Here is an 18286-nt window from a genome sequence, read left to right as displayed (position 1 = left end):
TATCAGAATGATGTCAGACAGAACCCCATGAAGTCTGACCACCTCCTGCACAAATACCTGAGCCAGAGTCTTAGCGTTAGGCAACGAAGGCAAAGACACAAAATACATTTTTGAGAATCGATCAACAATCACCAAGATGACCGTGTTCCCAGCTGAGGAGGGCAAGTCAGTGATAAAATCCATGGAGATTTCCATGGCTTACTAGGTACCTCGAGAGGAAGTAGTGTGCCAACAGGACGGGAGCGGGGCGTCTTAGTCCTAGCGCAAGTGGTGCAAGCCGACACGTATGAGACCACGTCCTGTCGGATCTTGGGCCACCAAAACCGACGTGACACCAACTCCAAAGTACCCCTAACCCCTGGATGGCCAGCCAGGACGGTATCATGATGCTCCGCCAAAACCTTTAAGCGGAGATGAAGCGGTACAAACGTTTTGTTGATGGGAAGCTCAGACGGTACCTCCTCCTGGGCCTCGGCAATCTCAGCCTCAACCTCGGTAGTGAGAGCCAAAACCACAACACCCTTTTGAAGGATGGGTACTGGATCTTCCCGAGGCTCTCCCTCCCGGAAAACACCTGGACAGGGCATCCGCCTTAGTGTTTTTAGAACCAGGTCTGTAAGTGACAACAAAGTTGAACAGCGTGAAAAACAATGCCCAGCGAGCCTGCCTGGGAGACAGACGCTTGGCAGACTCCAAATAAAGCAAATTGTTATGTTCGGTAATAACAGTAACCTGATGAATCGACCCCTCCAAGAAGTGTCGCCATTCCTCAAAGGTAGTGTTGAGCATTCCGATACCGCAAGTATCGGGTATCGGCCGATACTTGCGGTATCGGAATTCCGATACCGGGATTCCGATACTTGCCGCGTATCGGATACCGGAATCGGAAGTTCCCAGATTCAAAATGCACAAATTCATCCAATGAGAATGATTCCAAGTGTGGGCACATCCTGTTCAGCATGGAGGGCATGAAACTACTGGCATGGCTGTGATTGGCTGCTGAAATGATGTCATGATGCAGTTTAAAAGTCGCTGGCGCCATTTTGCGATCACTCTGCTGTGAATTCAGTTAGTGACAGGACGCTGTTTGCTGACTGAGGGCCAGTTTAGAGATAGCGATTTGCTTCTTTGTGCTTTCCAAAGGCTAATTTAGCAACCGCTGTGTTCACCTACTATTCACCTTGCTTTTGCCTTGTAGCGCTGTTTTCACAGCGATCTGCAAGGTCTGTGTGTGTGTGTGTGTGAGTGCAGCCCACTCTCTAGTCTGAGTGCAGCCACATAGGCCATCCATAGCTGGTTGTATTCAGTTCAGGGAGGGTGGTTCATTGCCTCATACTGTTCTTTTTTTTTTTTTTTTTCCAAGTAGTGTAGTCTGCTGCTAATTTTTTCCAAAAAATTCTATTAGTGTCTTTCCACCCGTCTCCAGCTAATTTGTGGAAAAACACTACATAGGATAACGTAGAGGAGGGTTTTTGGGCCTTGCAGCGCCGTTTACGGCTGTCTGCACGGTCTCCGTGTGACTGCAGCTCGCCCTGTAGTCTGTGAGCAGCCATAGCCTGGTTGTCTCCAGCTCAGGGTTGTTCACTGCGTCATACCGCCAAATCAATTTTCATTTTGTTTTAAGTAGTGCAGGCTGCTGCACATATTTTCAAAAAATTCCTATTAGTGTCTTTCCACCCGTCTCCAGCTAATTTGTGGAAAAACACTACATAGGATAACGTAGAGGAGGGTTTTTGGGCCTTGCAGCACCGTTTACGGCTGTCTGCACGGTCTCCGTGTGACTGCAGCTCGCCCTGTAGTCTGTGAGCAGCCATAGCCTGGTTGTCTCCAGCTCAGGGTTCTTCACTGCGTCATACCGCAAAATCAATTTTCATTTTGTTTTAAGTAGTGCAGGCTGCTGCACATTTTTTCAAAAAATTCCTATTAGTGTCTTTCCACCCGTCTCCAGCTAACTTGTGGAAAAACACTACATAGGATAACGTAGAGGAGGGTTTTTGGGCCTTGCAGCGCCGTTTACGTCTGTCTGCACGGTCTCCGTGTGACTGCAGCTCTATCTGTTGTCAGTTCAGCCCCCAAAAAATAAATAAATAATAAAGTTCACCAAACACACCAGTGACACCACTTTACATTTGTGTAGGCCACATTAGCTCATATTAAAGTCTAGTCCACACTTTAGAAAATTAGTGTTCCTTATACCTGTTAGGAGGAGTTGTTCAGGAATAAGCACACAAATCCGTTAGTACTTTTCTGCTTATCTTTATCAGTCAACCAAGATGAAGAAGGCAGTGAGTAAGGCACGTGGCGTGGGCGTGGGCGCGGAGCAGGGAGGGGATGTGGGGATTCTGTGCCTGCTGCGGGCACCGGTGACTCATCAGCACCCACTTTCACAAGGGAACAGTCATTCATGCGCAGCTTTGTCGCAGAGCGCCGTACACCGCTGCTGCGTGAAGAACAAATTGAAGCCGTTGTCGGATGGATGGCAGCTAATGCATCAACTTCAATTAGTGCCACATCCTCTCAGACACAGAGCACTGGAGAGCAGCCATCTGTCTCTTCACCACCTGCCAAATTGCCCAGGCAGACAGAGAGCCCAGGACAGGAGCCGTCTCTACTTCTGTTCTCTGAATCTCTTGGCTTGGAAACAGGGGGCCAGCCAAGCAGCATTGGAGAAATGGAAGAAGAGGCAGGGTGCAGTGATGCCCAACAGCTTTTTCTCTCTTCCTCTGAAGAGGCGGGTGGGCCAGTGGCTCCGTTCACCACATCGCAGGCCGCATCAGCTGATGATGACACTCAGGTGCCACTTACTGGTGCGTGCTCTGCTGCTGAGACTACCCAGGAGGAGCAGTTGGAGGCAGAGGGTAGTGTAGATGATGAGGTCCTTGACCCATCTTGGCGTGAGGGACAGGAAGGTGGTGGGAGCAGCTCTGAGGAAGAGATTCCCCGTACGGCCCAAAGAGGGAGAGGGAGGGGGAAGACTGCAGATCCTGCAGCCTCCGCTTTGGCACCCGTTAGGAGCATGTCTCTTCCAAAAGCCAAAAAGGGCGCTCCCAAGACTTGCAGTGCCTGGTCCTTTTTTGACACAGTTGCAGATGACATTTGCTATGTCAAATGCAAGGTGTGTCATTACAAAGTCAAAAGAGGGAAAAATGTCAGCAACCTCAATACCTCCAACATGTGGAAACATGTGCGCACCAGGCACCCGGCGGAGTTAGAAAAACACACTGAAGAGCTAGGCCAACCAACAGCGGCAGCTACCACCTCTTCAGCTCGTGTTGCCTCTTCCTCCAGCTCACACGCAGCTGGTTCGGCTTCCTCCCAGGATCGCCGTGGAAGAACCTCTGGCCCTGTTGTCCAGAGACCCGCTGTAATTCCACCCGCAGCACCACTTTCCCAGTCATCCACACACTCCCAGCCCAGTCTACAGCCATCGGTAGTACAGGCATGGGAGAAAAGGCGGCCTTTCTCGTCAAACCACCCACGAGCACAGGCTCTGACTGCAGGCATTGCCAAACTTCTGTCACTGGAAATGCTGTCATTCAGGCTGGTGGAGACTGACAGCTTCCGTGACTTGATGTCATTGGCAGTCCCACAGTACAATGTGCCCAGCCGCTTTTACTTCAGCAGGCAAGCCGTCCCTGCCCTGCACAAGCATGTGGAGGGACACATAAAACACGCGCTACTGAACGCCGTCAGTAGCAAGGTCCACCTCACCACCGATGCGTGGACCAGTCAACATGGACAGGGGCGATACCTTTCCCTCACTGCCCATTGGGTTAATGTCGTTGAGCCAGGTACAGACCGTGCGAGTGGCGCAGGACGTGTCCTGCCCACTCCAAGGATTGCAGGAATCCATTCTGTACGCATTGACTCCTCCTCCTACACCAGTTCCTCAGAATCATCGCTGCTGGAGCCGTCACAGTCCACCTCCACATGGACCCGTGATGAACGTGTACCTGTTACGACCGACATGAGCACAGCCGTGGCCAAACGTCAACAGGCCGTCTTGAAATTAATTTATTTGGGGAATCGAAGCCACACAGCGCAGGAGCTCTGGAATGCCATCAAGCAGGAGAGCGATGTGTGGTTTGTGCCAGCGAATCTCCAGCCAGGCATGGTAGTGTGTGATAATGGCCGAAATCTGGTGGCAGCTCTGGGCCTCGGCAACCTCACTCACATCCCATGTCTGGCACATGTGCTCAATTTGGTCGTGCAGAGTTTTCTGAGGGACTATCCGGATCTTGATGCACTGCTGCACAAGGTCCGCCTAGAGTGTGCTCACTTGCGGCGTTCCAGCACGGCAAAAGCGCGCATTGCGGCTCTGCAGCGCCGACACCGCCTGCCGGAACATCGCATCATATGTGACCTACCTACCAGGTGGAATTCCACGTTACATATGTTGGAGCGGTTGTGTGAGCAGCAGCAAGCTGTAATGGAGTACCAGCTGCTTCAGGCGCAAAGAAGTCGCAGTCAGCGCCGTACAGACTTCACAACCACAGAGTGGGCCACTATGAATGACGTCTGCCAGGTTTTGCGTCCCTTTGATTATTCCACGCGGATGGCGAGTGCAGATGATGCACTAGTCAGCATGACTGTCCCCCTTATCTGCCTGCTTGAAAAATCACTGCAAGCGCTAAGGGATGATGTTGTGGAAGAGGTGGAGGATGAGGATTCAGCATTTCCATCATCTTCTGGACAGTCAGCGCCACGTGGTTCCTCACAAACGCGTAGGCAGGGGACAGTTTGTGAGGAGGATGAGGAGGAGTCAATGGAGGAGGAAGACATCCGTCCAGAGGAGGGAGTTACACAATTGTCCAGTACTCAGTGTGTACAGCGAGGGTGGGGTGATGACGAGCGGGCAGAGATCACGCCTCCAGCAGGGGACAGCCTTTCTTGGGCAGTTGGCAGTCTGCAGCACATGGTGGATTACATGCTGCAGTGCCTGAGAAACGACCGCCGCATCGCCCACATTCTCAACATGTCTGATTATTGGGTGTTCACCCTCCTCGATCCTCGCTACCGGGACAACGTAGAAAGCCTCATCACACCGTTGAACCGGGAGCGAAAAATGCGGGAGTACCAAGACACACTGGTGAATTCCATCATCTTCTCCATTCCAACTGAGAGAAGTGCTGCTAGTGCATTCCAAAGCAGCTCAGTGCGTCCAGGCAGTGGTGGAGGCTCTGCACAAAGAGGGAGCAGAAGCAGTGCCTCTGCCCAAGGCAAGACCAGTATGGCCCAACTGTGGCACAGTTTTCTGTGCCCGCCACAAAAGTCTACACCATCACAGACGGCTCCAGTCAGCAGGAGGCAACGGTTCCGTCAGATGGTCACAGACTACATGTCTTGCCCTCTTGCTGTACTCCCAGACGGCTCTTCCCCTTTCAAGTTTTGGGTCTCAAAGCTGGATACATGGCCAGAGCTAAGCCAGTATGCATTGGAGGTGCTGTCTTGCCCTGCGGCCAGTGTATTATCGGAACGTGTCTTTAGTGCTGCAGGTGGTGTACTAACTGACCGTCGCATGCGACTATCCTCCGATAACGTTGACCGGCCACTCCTCTTCCTGATTAAATAATTAGGTGACTGTCTACAGTATCCAGGTCTCCTGTTGTGTTCATCTTTCTACCACCTGAACTTAAATTCCTGGGCTCCAACACCGCCAGTTGAGGCTCAGAAGTGCCGTCTGCACAGTCAAAACATACGACCCAGTGTTATTGGGTTTCAGTAACGTCAGCTGATCCCCAGCTGTGTAGCCGGCAATGTGTCCTGCGACCGCCACGCTGACACAACAACTGAAATGTAAGGGAACCTGTCCCCCCCCCCCCAAGGCGTTTGTTACTGAAAGAGCCACCTTGTACAGCAGTAATGCTGCACAAGGAAAAGGTAGCTATTTTTGTTTAGCTCCTTGCACACGCAGAACTTAACACTTATAAAATGTGTCCACTGATACCGTAAAACCGTCCCGGAGGTGGGACTTTCCTTCGTAATATGACACAGCACAGCCGTCATTCCTACCCCTTTGGCGCCGTGCCCCAGCTCCTCAGCGTTGTTTGATTCTGTCCCGGAGCCTGCGCTGTTATGTTATCCCTTGGCCAGGCACACTTAGCGCTGCCCATCTTCTGACATCATTTGGTGTCAGGATGGCTGCGCCTGTGCGGCCACGCTGGCCGAGAGCCCGCCTCGCAGTGTCTTCTGATTTAATCCCACTGGGGGCCTGAGATCCATGGACATGCGCAGTGCATATCTGAACCTCCACCTCTCACTCATCTCCCTACGGCTTCTTCAGACTGTGCGGTGTCAGCTGGTCCCTAATAGCATGCCACGGCCGTGACACCGCACAGTCTTAAGAAGCCGTAGGGAGGGGAGTGAGAGGCGAGGATATGCACTGCGCATGGCCACGGATCCCAGGCCCGCGGTGGGATTACATTAGACGACACTGCGAGGCGGGCTCTCGGCCAGCGCGGCCGCACAGGCGCAGCCAGCCTGACACCAAATGATGTCAGAAGATGGGCAGCGCTAAGTGTGCCTGGCCAAGGGATAACATAACAGCGCAGGCTCCGGGACGGAATCAAACAACGCTGAGGAGCCGGGGAACGGCGCCAAGGAGGTAGGAATGACGGCTGTGCTGCGTCATATTACGAAGGAAAGTCCCACCTCCGGGACGGTCACACGGTATCAGGGGACACATTTTATAAGTGTTTAGTTCTGTGTTTGCAAGGAGCATCATGAAAAGAGCCACCTTTTCCTTTTGCATCTTTTTTTGCTGCACAAGCTGGCTCTTTCAGCTACAAACGCCTTGGGGGGGGGGGGTTAAAGGTTCCCTTTCGACTTTCTCCAATCAGGCTTCGGCCTACATTGTGTTCCTCTGCTTCTCCTCCTGTCCCTGGGCTCCAACATCGCTAGTTGTTGCCTGGTAGTGCTGTACGCACAGTCAACAGTCGCTCCTCTGATATTGGGGTTCAGTAACGTCAGCTGTTCCCCTGCTGTGTGTGTGGCAATCCCTCCTACCTCCTCCACCTCCTCCACCTGTCCCTGGGCTCCAACACCGCTAGTTGCCGTCCAGAAGTGCTGTCCGCACAGTCCCAATAGTCCCTCCTCTGTTATTGGGGTTCAGTAACGTCAGCTGTTCCCCTGCTGTGTGTGTGGCAATCCTTCCTATCTCCTCCACCTCCACCTCCCCCTCCTGTCCCTGGGCTCCAACACCGCTAGTTGCCGTCCAGTAGTGCTGTACGCACAGTCAACAGTCCCTCCTCTGTTATTGGGGTTCAGTAATGTCAGCTGTTCCCCTGCTGTGTGTGTGGCAATCCCTCCTATCTCCTCCACCTCCACCTCCCCCTCCTGTCCCTGGGCTCCAACACCGCTAGTTGCCGTCCAGTAGTGCTGTCCGCACAGTCAACAGTCCCTCCTCTGTTATTGGGGTTCAGTAACGTCAGCTGTTCCCCTGCTGTGTGTGTGTGGCAATCCCTCCTACCTCCTCCACCTCCTCCTCCTCCACCTGTCCCTGGGCTCCAACACCGCTAGTTGCCGTCCAGTAGTGCTGTCCGCACAGTCCCAATAGTCCCTCCTCTGTTATTGGGGTTCAGTAACGTCAGCTGTTCCCCTGCTGTGTGTGTGGCAATCCTTCCTATCTCCTCCACCTCCACCTTCCCCTCCTGTCCCTGGGCTCCAACATCGCTAGTTGTTGCCTGGTAGTGCTGTACGCACAGTCAACAGTCGCTCCTCTGATATTGGGGTTCAGTAACGTCAGCTGTTCCCCTGCTGTGTGTGTGGCAATCCCTCCTACCTCCTCCACCTCCTCCACCTGTCCCTGGGCTCCAACACCGCTAGTTGCCGTCCAGAAGTGCTGTCCGCACAGTCCCAATAGTCCCTCCTCTGTTATTGGGGTTCAGTAACGTCAGCTGTTCCCCTGCTGTGTGTGTGGCAATCCTTCCTATCTCCTCCACCTCCACCTCCCCCTCCTGTCCCTGGGCTCCAACACCGCTAGTTGCCGTCCAGTAGTGCTGTACGCACAGTCAACAGTCCCTCCTCTGTTATTGGGGTTCAGTAATGTCAGCTGTTCCCCTGCTGTGTGTGTGGCAATCCCTCCTATCTCCTCCACCTCCACCTCCCCCTCCTGTCCCTGGGCTCCAACACCGCTAGTTGCCGTCCAGTAGTGCTGTCCGCACAGTCAACAGTCCCTCCTCTGTTATTGGGGTTCAGTAACGTCAGCTGTTCCCCTGCTGTGTGTGTGTGGCAATCCCTCCTACCTCCTCCACCTCCTCCTCCTCCACCTGTCCCTGGGCTCCAACACCGCTAGTTGCCGTCCAGTAGTGCTGTACGCACAGTCAACAGTCCCTCCTCTGTTATTGGGGTTCAGTAACGTCAGCTGTTCCCCTGCTGTGTGTGTGGCAATCCCTCCTACCTCCTCCTACCTCCTCCTACCTCCTCCACCTCCTCCTCCTCCACCTGTCCCTGGGCTCCAACACCGCTAGTTGCCGTCCAGTAGTGCTGTACGCACAGTCAACAGTCCCTCCTCTGTTATTGGGGTTCAGTAATGCCAGCTGTTCCCCTGCTGTGTGTGTGGCAATCCCTCCTATCTCCTCCACCTCCACCTCCCCCTCCTGTCCCTGGGCTCCAACACCGCTAGTTGCCGTCCAGTAGTGCTGTCCGCACAGTCAACAGTCCCTCCTCTGTTATTGGGGTTCAGTAACGTCAGCTGTTCCCCTGCTGTGTGTGTGGCAATCCCTCCTACCTCCTCCACCTCCTCCTCCTCCACCTGTCCCTGGGCTCCAACACCGCTAGTTGCCGTCCAGTAGTGCTGTACGCACAGTCAACAGTCCCTCCTCTGTTATTGGGGTTCAGTAACGTCAGCAGTTCCCCTGCTGTGTGTGTGGCAATCCCTCCTATCTCCTCCACCTCCACCTCCCCCTCCTGTCCCTGGGCTCCAACACCGCTAGTTGCCGTCCAGTAGTGCTGTTCGCACAGTCAACAGTCCCTCCTCTGTTATTGGGGTTCAGTAACGTCAGCTGTTCCCCTGCTGTGTGTGTGGCAATCCCTCCTACCTCCTCCACCTCCTCCTCCACCTGTTCCTGGGCTCCAACACCGCTAGTTGCCGTCCAGTAGTGCTGTACGCACAGTCAACAGTCCCTCCTCTGTTATTGGGGTTCAGTAACGTCAGCTGTTCCCCTGCTGTGTGTGTGGCAATCCCTCCTATCTCCTCCACCTCCACCTCCCCCTCCTGTCCCTGGGCTCCAACACCGCTAGTTGCCGTCCAGTAGTGCTGTTCGCACAGTCAACAGTCCCTCCTCTGTTATTGGGGTTCAGTAACGTCAGCTGTTCCCCTGCTGTGTGTGTGGCAATCCCTCCTATCTCCTCCACCTCCACCTCCCCCTCCTGTCCCTGGGCTCCAACACCGCTAGTTGCCGTCCAGTAGTGCTGTACGCACAGTCAACAGTCCCTCCTCTGTTATTGGGGTTCAGTAACGTCAGCTGTTCCCCTGCTGTGTGTGTGGCAATCCCTCCTATCTCCTCCACCTCCACCTCCCCCTCCTGTCCCTGGGCTCCAACACTGCTAGTTGCCGTCCAGTAGTGCTGTACGCACAGTCAACAGTCCCTCCTGTTATTGGGGTTTAGTAACGTCAGCTGTTCCCCTGCTGTGTGTGTGGCAATCCCTCCTACCTCCTCCTACCTCCTCCACCTCCTCCTCCTCCACCTGTCCCTGGGCTCCAACACCGCTAGTTGCCGTCCAGAAGTGCTGTCCGCACAGAGCCAAACACCTCGCCAATGTGTTAGTGGGGTTCAGCACCGCCAGCTGTTCCCCTGCTGTGTATACGGCAACGTGTACTGCGACCGCCACGCAGGCACAACAAGTTAAATTGAAGGGAACCTGTTCCCCCCCCCCCAGGCGTTTGTTACTGAAGGAGCCACCTTGTGCAGCAGTAATGATGCAAAGGGAAAAAGTGCCTCTTTTCATGGTGCTCCTTGCACATGCTGAACCTAACACTTATGAAAAGTGTCCCCTCCTACCGTGATACCGTCCGGTTGGTGGAACTTTCCTTTGTGATGTGACGCAGCACAGCCGTCATTCTTACCCCCTTGGCGCCGTGCGCCGCCTCCTCAGCGTTGTTTGAATCAGTCCCGGAGCCTGCGCTGTTAGGTTAGCCCTTGGCCATGCACACATTTTGCGCTGCCCGTCTTCTGACATCATTTGGTGTCAGGCTGGCTGCGCCTGTGCGGCCGTGCTGGCCGAGAGCCCGCCTCGTACTGTCTTCTGATTTAATCCCACTGGGGGCCTGAGATCCATGGACATGCGCAGTGCATATCTGAACCTCCACGGTCCTCGATAGTTCCATTGGCTCTTGGACCTTCGGCTACCCATCCGGGTTCCAGCACCGTCAGCTGGTTCTCGGCAGTGTCTTTTGCTCTTGTACCTTCTGCTCCCCATCCTGGTTCCAGTACCGTCAGCTGGTTCCGGGCAGAGCCTTTGGCTTAGGTGCCTCCCTCTGGGTATCAGAGTTCCACCAACGTCAGGTGGTCCTTGGTAGTGCTTTCAGGCACGGGTACCTCCTGCTTAGTAACCGGGTTCCAGTAACATCAGCTGGTCCTCGGTAGTTCCATTGGCTCTTGGACCTTCGGGTAGCCATCCGAGTTCCAGTTCCATCAGCTGTTTCTCGGCATTTTCTCAGCCTTCTTGTACCTTCTGCTACATTTCCAAGTTCAAGAGACTAAACACGATGACCCGGAAGACCACCCCATAAGATGACGACGACACCAGAGACGACAACCACCGTGATGACGACGACCCTGGAGACGATGACCCTGAAGACCACCCCGATGACGACGACCCCGGAGACGACAACCACCGTGATGACGACGACCCTGGAGACGATGACCCTGAAGACCACCCCGATGACGACGACCCCGGAGACGACGACCCTGGAGACGACGACGACCTGGAAGACCGAGAAGCAGAAGAACAAGAGGCTGCAGAACAAAGAGCAGAAGAACATTAAGCATAAGACTAAATATCAGAGCAAAAGATATTATCTAAATTATAAGCAGAAGAAGACTAAGCAGTGTATGGGGGTGAGTCCGTTCCTCCTCGTGGTGCCCCTGGATAAAGCCTGATGCTGCAGGCCAAACTGAACGCGGACAAATGTAACTGTTTTGTGACAGGCAGAACGGAAGGTGTAATCTTCAAACTTTTATAGATAACAACTACGGGAATGCCTGTCACAAATAAGAATATGATGAAGAAGTTGAATATGAAGAAGATAATAGTAAAATAAAAAGAATATGAACAATGTAACAAAAAAAATAATAGGTAGAAGATGAAGAAGAAGATGAATAAGGTGAAGAAGTTGATGTCAAAGAAGCTGATGATGAGGATAATAAAGAAGAAAGTGTGGGAGAAGTAAAAAAGAAGGTGAAGGGCGTGGAAGTAGTGAAACATCAATATCTGACAAAATAAAATAAAAAAAAATAACAGTCAAAATCTTTCTAACGCCGAACGTCATTAAAAAAAATAAAAATCCTGCTATTCTATTTGATTGGGCTAAACCTCTGTGCCTTTAATGTCTCCGCCACCTCCCCCAATACATCCTACATTATTCTTAGTTGTTTTCCTTCTTGTAGAATGAACCTACAAGTTTATAAAGGGTTTATTTTAATTCCGATATTTTCGTCCCATTGACTTGCATTGGGATCGGGTATCGGTATCGGATTAGATCCGATACTTTGACGGTATTGGCCGATACTTTCCGATACCGATACTTTCCGATATCGGAAGGTATCGCTCAACACTACTCAAAGGCCAATTTGATTGCCAACAACTCTCTGTTGCCGATATCGTAGTTAAGTTCGGCGGGCGACAGTTTCTTGGAAAAGTAGGCGCATGGATGCAAACCGCTCAAGGATGAGCCTTGTGACAGCACCGCCCCCACACCAACCTCAGACTCATCGACTTCCACCACAAAAGGTTTCGATACATCTGGCTGCACAAGAATGGGGGCCGAAACAAACCTGGTCTTAAGAGATTCAAATGCGCACACAGCAGCCTCAGGCCAAACGGAGAAATTGGTACCCTTTTTAGTCATGTCAGTTAGCGGTTTAGCAATGATGGAAAAATCCTTGATAAATTTCCTATAGTAGTTAGAAAACTCAAGGAACCGCTGAAGTGCTTTCAGGTTATCAGGTCGTTCCCAATGTAACACCGCTTGCACCTTAGCGGCGTCCATTTTAAAACCAGAAGCAGACACAATATAGCCCAAGAAAGGCAACTCCTGTCCTGAAAACACACATTTCTCCAGTTTTGCATATAGCTTATTCTCTCTGAGAAGCTGTAACACCTGCCTGACATGATCTAAATGAGTATCACGGTTGCAAGAATATATGAGGATGTCATCTAGGTACACAATAACGAATTTCCCCAAAACATGCGAGAACACATTTATGAAATGCTGAAACACTGCAGGTGCGTTTGTCAACCCAAATGGCATCACCAAATTTTCAAAATGACCCTCAGGGGTATTAAAAGCCGTCTTCCACTCATCACCTTGACGGACTCTTATGAGGTTGTATGCCCCCCTGAGGTCAAGCTTGGTATACCACTTAGCACCTGCCACCTGGTTGAACAAATCCGGTATCAATGGCATAGGGTATGGATCACGAATCGTAATCTGGTTTATCTCCCTGAAATCCAGACACAGCCGTAGTCCACCATCTTTCTTCTTAACGAAAAAGAACCCTGCTGCCACAGGTGAGGATGAAGGCCTGATATGCCCTTTGCTCAAACTTTCAGCAATGTAATCCTTTAGCGCTTGTCTCTCCGGACCGGAGATGTTAAACATCCTTGCTTTAGGCAATTTAGCCCCTGGTTTAAACCTGATAGTACAGTCATAGGAGCGATGTGGTGGCAACTCTGAACAACCCTTCTCAAAGAACACATCCACAAAATCCAGAAGTGACTCAGGAACGCTTGAAGTCACAGCAGCAACACATGTGGCCAAGCAATTCTCCTGACAGATATCACTCCACTGAATTATGTCCTGAGTTTTCCAGTCAATCACCGGGTTGTGTGTAGACAACCATGGAAAACCCAGAACCAATTGTACCGGAAGACTCTTGAGCACCTTACATGTAACCTGCTCGAAATGAAGAACCCCAATGTGGAGTTTAATCTCAGACACAAACTCAGTAATCTCCCCCTGTGGGAGAGGAGCAGAATTGATGGTGACCAGGTGGATAGGATGAGGCAGTTTTTCAATCCTAAAACCAGCAGTGTGCGCAAACTCCTCATCAATGAGATTTGTGGCAGAACCACTATCCACAAAAGCAGTGATTGGCAGCTCTCTGCCAGTGACAACAACTTTGGCAGGGAGCATGCACTGAGAAACCATCATGGAGGATATACATAAGCTCAGATTGGACTCCTCCACACCCTCTGAGCTTAGAAGTTTTTCCGCCGTTGCGTTTTTCTTTGACAACAGAGGACAGATATTAATAAAATGACCAGTTTTACCGCAGAAAAAACAGGCTCCCTGCTTCCTGAGTACAGGAGCACGATGCTTAACATGTGATACCCCTGCGATTTGCATAGGTTCCGTGGGCTCACCTGCAGCAACCTCAAGTGAACCTAAACCTCCTCCCACAGGCGGCGTCTCATGCTCCCCCAGACGCAAACTGCAATCAATGCGGACAACAAGACTCATAGCGGAATCTAGTGAAGTAGGAGTCTCGTACATCAGGAGGGCTTTTTTAACCCTATCAGAAACTCCATGAATAAAGTGACTCCGCAGCGGAGAATCATTCCACTGAGTGTCGACCGCCCAGCGGCGAAATTCAGAACAGTAATCCTCTACAACTCGCTCCCCCTGGCAAATAGTGCGTATCTTAGATTCTGCTAGAGCCATTCTGTCAGGTTAATCGTAAATATTTCCAAGAAAGGAAAAAAAACTCCACAGAGTCAAATGCAGCAGAATCAGATGGCAAAGAAAACGCCCATGCTTGGGGATCCCCGCTTAATAATGACAACACCAGGCCCATACGCTGAGCCTCACTACCGGAGGAGATCGGAGGCATCCGAAAATACAGTTTGCAAGCTTCACGAAAAGTAACAAATTTACTGCGTTCCCCAGCAAATTTTTCAGGCAAAGGAAACTTAGGCTCAGCAACTTTATCTGTAACACCGGCTTGCACATTAGATACTGCTAGTCCCTGTTGCTGCACTGCCCCCCTCAACTCAGTGACCTGTAGGAACAGCGCCCTCAACTGGCGGTTAATGGAAATCATGGGATCCATGGAAATAATGTTGGCCAATTATAATGTCATGGGAAGGCTAGGTGGGTAAGAGCTAATAACCCGGGCCCCTGCAATTTCCCTCAGACTAGGGAAATCCTGACTGACCCTCTACCTAGAGTTTACACTGATGGTGTGCATGTCTAGGCCACGACCCTTGCCCTGTCTCCTGTTTCAACCCTAGGCTAAAACCACCACCCTCCACCCAGTGAAAAGGTAATACACCAATTCCCACAGTTAGCACAGACAAGGATAACGGAAAATATACACCACGCCGCAGACACTCAGGAATACACTATAAATGTGCAGGGCAAAATAAATACAAATATAGGAAGGAGTAAATAAGACAAAGGGAAATACACCACCAGATACGTTACTACAATTACTAGCTCACCACTCCAGACCGAGATAACCAAGCACTAGACTGAAGCTATAATCGGAGACGCCCAATGTTCAGGAGAACTATTTAAAGGCAGTGGGCATGGCCCAGCTTCCAATCCGTTCACCAGGTAAATTAACCCCGGACCAGCTAGATAAAATCTAGCCGACGCCAATGAGCGCATAGTAGAGAAAAGCGGAATTACCGCTGTCTGTCGGACGACTAGGTCTGAACAGCGTCCGACATGACAGAGAAAGCTCGACTCCGAGACAGCACAGAGGCACTAATCATAGCGGCACAAGAGCAAGCACTAAGTACCAGATCCATAGAAGTTGGAATCTGCCACACAAGACCCAAGGTGCAGTCTATGCAAAGAAACCTCAGAAACTGTCCAACGCATAGTGGCAGGATGCAAAATGCAAGCAGGAACAGCGTATACCGAACGCCACAACCCAGTAGCGGGAATTGTATACAGGAACATCTGCACAGCATATGGGCTAATCCCCATTAAGTCCAGTTTGGAGACCCCAGAAAAAGTGGTGGAGAATAAAAGGGCTAAAATCCTGTGGGACTTCAAGATCCAGATGGATAAGCAGCTGTTGGCTAACCAACCAGACATTGTGATAATAGACAAGGATCAGAAGACAGCATTGATAATAGATGTGGCAGTGCCAAGTGACAGCAATATCACAAAGAAGGAATATGAGAAGATGGAGAAATACCAGGGCCTCAAAGGAGAACTGGAGAAGATGTGGAAGGTGAAGGCAACAGTGATTCCAGTGGTAATAGAAGCACTTGGAGCACTGACCCCTAAGTGGGAAGAATGGCTACAACAGATCCCAGGAGCAACATCTGAGCTCTCTGTCTAGAAAAGCGCAATGCTGGGAACAACTAAGGTCCTGTGCAAGAACCCTCAAACTCCCAGGCCTCTGGTAGAGTTCTCGAGAATGATAAAGGTCAACAAAGACCACCTCCATTGGGGGTGAAAAGGAAGTTTTTTTTAGAGATGTCAGTGACACAGTGTATATGTGTGTGTGTATATATATATATATATATATATATATATATATATATATATATATATATATATATATATATATATATATATATATATATATATATATATTACATAGATAAATAGAAGAAAAGCCGGTAATTCAGCAGCCACGGTAGTGTAAAATCACTGCAGGAGCCGACAGGATAGAAGACATGGATTACATACAGTAAATACAAATAGAATAGGTAGATATATACAGTTAAGTCCATATATATTTGGACAGAGACAACATTTTTCTAATTTTGGTTCTAGACATTACTACAATGAATTTTAAACAAAACAATTCAGATGCAGTTGAAGTTCAGACTTTCAGCTTTCATTTGAGGGTATCCACATTAAAATTGGATGAAGGGTTTAAAGTTTCAGCTCCTTAAGGCTACGTTCACATTTGCGTTGTGTGCCGCAGCGTCGGCGACGCAACGCACAACGCAAATGTGAACGCATGCACAACGCTACGTTTTGCGCCACATGCGTCCTTTTTTTCATTGATTTTGGACGCAGCAAAAATGCAACTTGCTGTGTCCTCTGCGCCCGGACGCGTGCGCCGCAGTGACGCATGCGGCGCAAAACGCAAGTGCGACGCATGTCCATGCGCCCCCATGTTAAATATAGGGGCGCATGATGCATGCGGCGACGCTGCGGCGATGACCGCAAATGTGAACGTAGACTTACATGTGCCACCCTGTTTTTTAAGGGACCAAATGTAATTGGACAGATTAACTAATTGTAAATAAAATGTTCATTTCTAGTACTTGGTAGAAAACCCTTTGTAGGCAATGACTGCCTGAAGTCTTGAACTCATGGACATCACCAGATACTGTGTTTCCTCCTTTTTGATGCTCTGCCAGGCCTTCACTGCGGTGGTTTTCAGTTGCTGGTTGTTTGTGGCCTTTCTGTCTGAAGTTTAGTCTTTAACAAGTGAAATGCTGTTCAATTGGGTTGAGATCAGGTGACTGACTTGGCCATTCAAGAATATTCCACTTCTTTACTTTAATAAACTCCTGGGTTGCTTTGGCTTTATGTTTTGGGTCATTGTCCATCTGTAGTATGAAACGACGACCAATCAGTTTGGCTGCATTTGGCTGGATCTGAGCACACAGTATGTCTCTGAATACCTCAGAATTCATTCGGCTGCTTCTGTCCTGTGTCACATCATCAATAACCACTAGTGACCCAGTGCCACTGGCAGCCATGCATGCCCAAGCCATCACACTGCCTCCGCCATGTTTTACAGATGATGTGGTATGCTTTGGATCATATGCTGTACCATGTCTTCGCCATACTTTTCTCTTTCCATCATTCTGGTAGAGGTTGATCTTGGTTTCATCTGTTCAAAGAATGTTCTTCCAGAACTGTGCTGGCTTTTTAGATGTTTTTTGCCTTTTTCTTCTTGATGCTTATGAGTGGCTTGCACCGTGCAGTGAACCCTCTGTGGTTACTTTCATGCAGTCTTCTCTTTATGGAAGATTTGGATATTGATACGCCGACCTCCTGGAGAGTGTTGGTCACTTGGTTGGCTGTTGTGAAGGGGTTTCTCTTAACCATGGAGATTATTCTGCCATCATACACCACTGTTGTCTTCCGTGGGTGCCCAGGTCTTTTTACATTGATGAGTTCACCAGAGCTTTCTTTCTTTCTCAGGATGTACCAAACTTAAGATTTTGCCACTCCTAATATTGTAGCAATTTCTCGGCTTGTTTTTTTCTGTTTTCGCAGCTTAAGGATGGCTTGTTTCACCTGCATGGAGAGCTCCTTTGACCGCATGTTTACTTCACAGCAAAACCTTCCACATGCAAGCACCACACCTCAGATCAACTCCAGGCCTTTTATCTGCTTAATTGAGAATGACATAATGAAGGGATTGCCCACACCAGTCCATGAAATAGCCTTGGAATCAATTGTCCAATTACTTTTGGTCCCTTTAAAAACAGGGTGGCACATGTCAAAGAGCTGAAACTCCTAAACCCTTCATCCAATTTCAATGTGGATACCCTCAAATGAAAGCTGAAAGTCAGAACTTCAACTGCATCTGAATTGTTTTGTTTAAAATTCATTGTGGTAATGTCTATAACCAAAATTAGAAAAACGTCTGTCCAAATATATATGGACTTAACTGTAAATGTCAGTGACAAATACAATTAGTACAGTGTGTTTCTTTTTTTATTCTTTGTTTATTATTTATTTACAGCGCAGTAGCGGTTGATGAATACACCCATCAGCTGCTCTCACTGTTATTAGCGGCTGTAGGTGTCGGATGATGGGAGCTGTAGTCCCATCAGCTGACACCAGTGACTGGTAGTAAACTTTATACCTCCAATCACAGATGAGCGGCCATGCTGTCTTCTGACAGGGAGGGAACCGCGGCTCTCTGACCTGTGGGGATGAATTTACCCCCGATCAGAAGCGCTACGCCGGTGATTACCACACTGCCACACAGCTTGGGAAACACCGGCTTTTGTGCTGTGTATGTTCGGCTATATTCAGTGATTTAAGCAACGATTAAGCTGACGAATATTGCAGAATTTGGCGATCATGAGCAGAACCAAAAGCATTGAAATATTGGCTCATCTCTAGCCATAA

At 50.0% G+C, this 18286-nt stretch overlaps 1 protein-coding gene across 1 annotated transcript in view; it reads right to left on the bottom strand.

Moving 5' to 3' along the window:
* LOC143766912 (uncharacterized) overlaps nucleotides 1-18286 on the bottom strand; it is a 164053-nt gene that overhangs the window by 107136 nt on the left and 38631 nt on the right. The window lies entirely within an intron of this gene.

The sequence above is a fragment of the Ranitomeya variabilis genome, chromosome 4, assembly GCF_051348905.1.
Source record: "Ranitomeya variabilis isolate aRanVar5 chromosome 4, aRanVar5.hap1, whole genome shotgun sequence".
NCBI classification, from domain to species: Eukaryota; Metazoa; Chordata; class Amphibia; order Anura; family Dendrobatidae; genus Ranitomeya; species Ranitomeya variabilis.
Note: the sequence above shows the minus strand (reverse complement) of the source record. Positions and strands in the feature narration are given on the sequence as shown.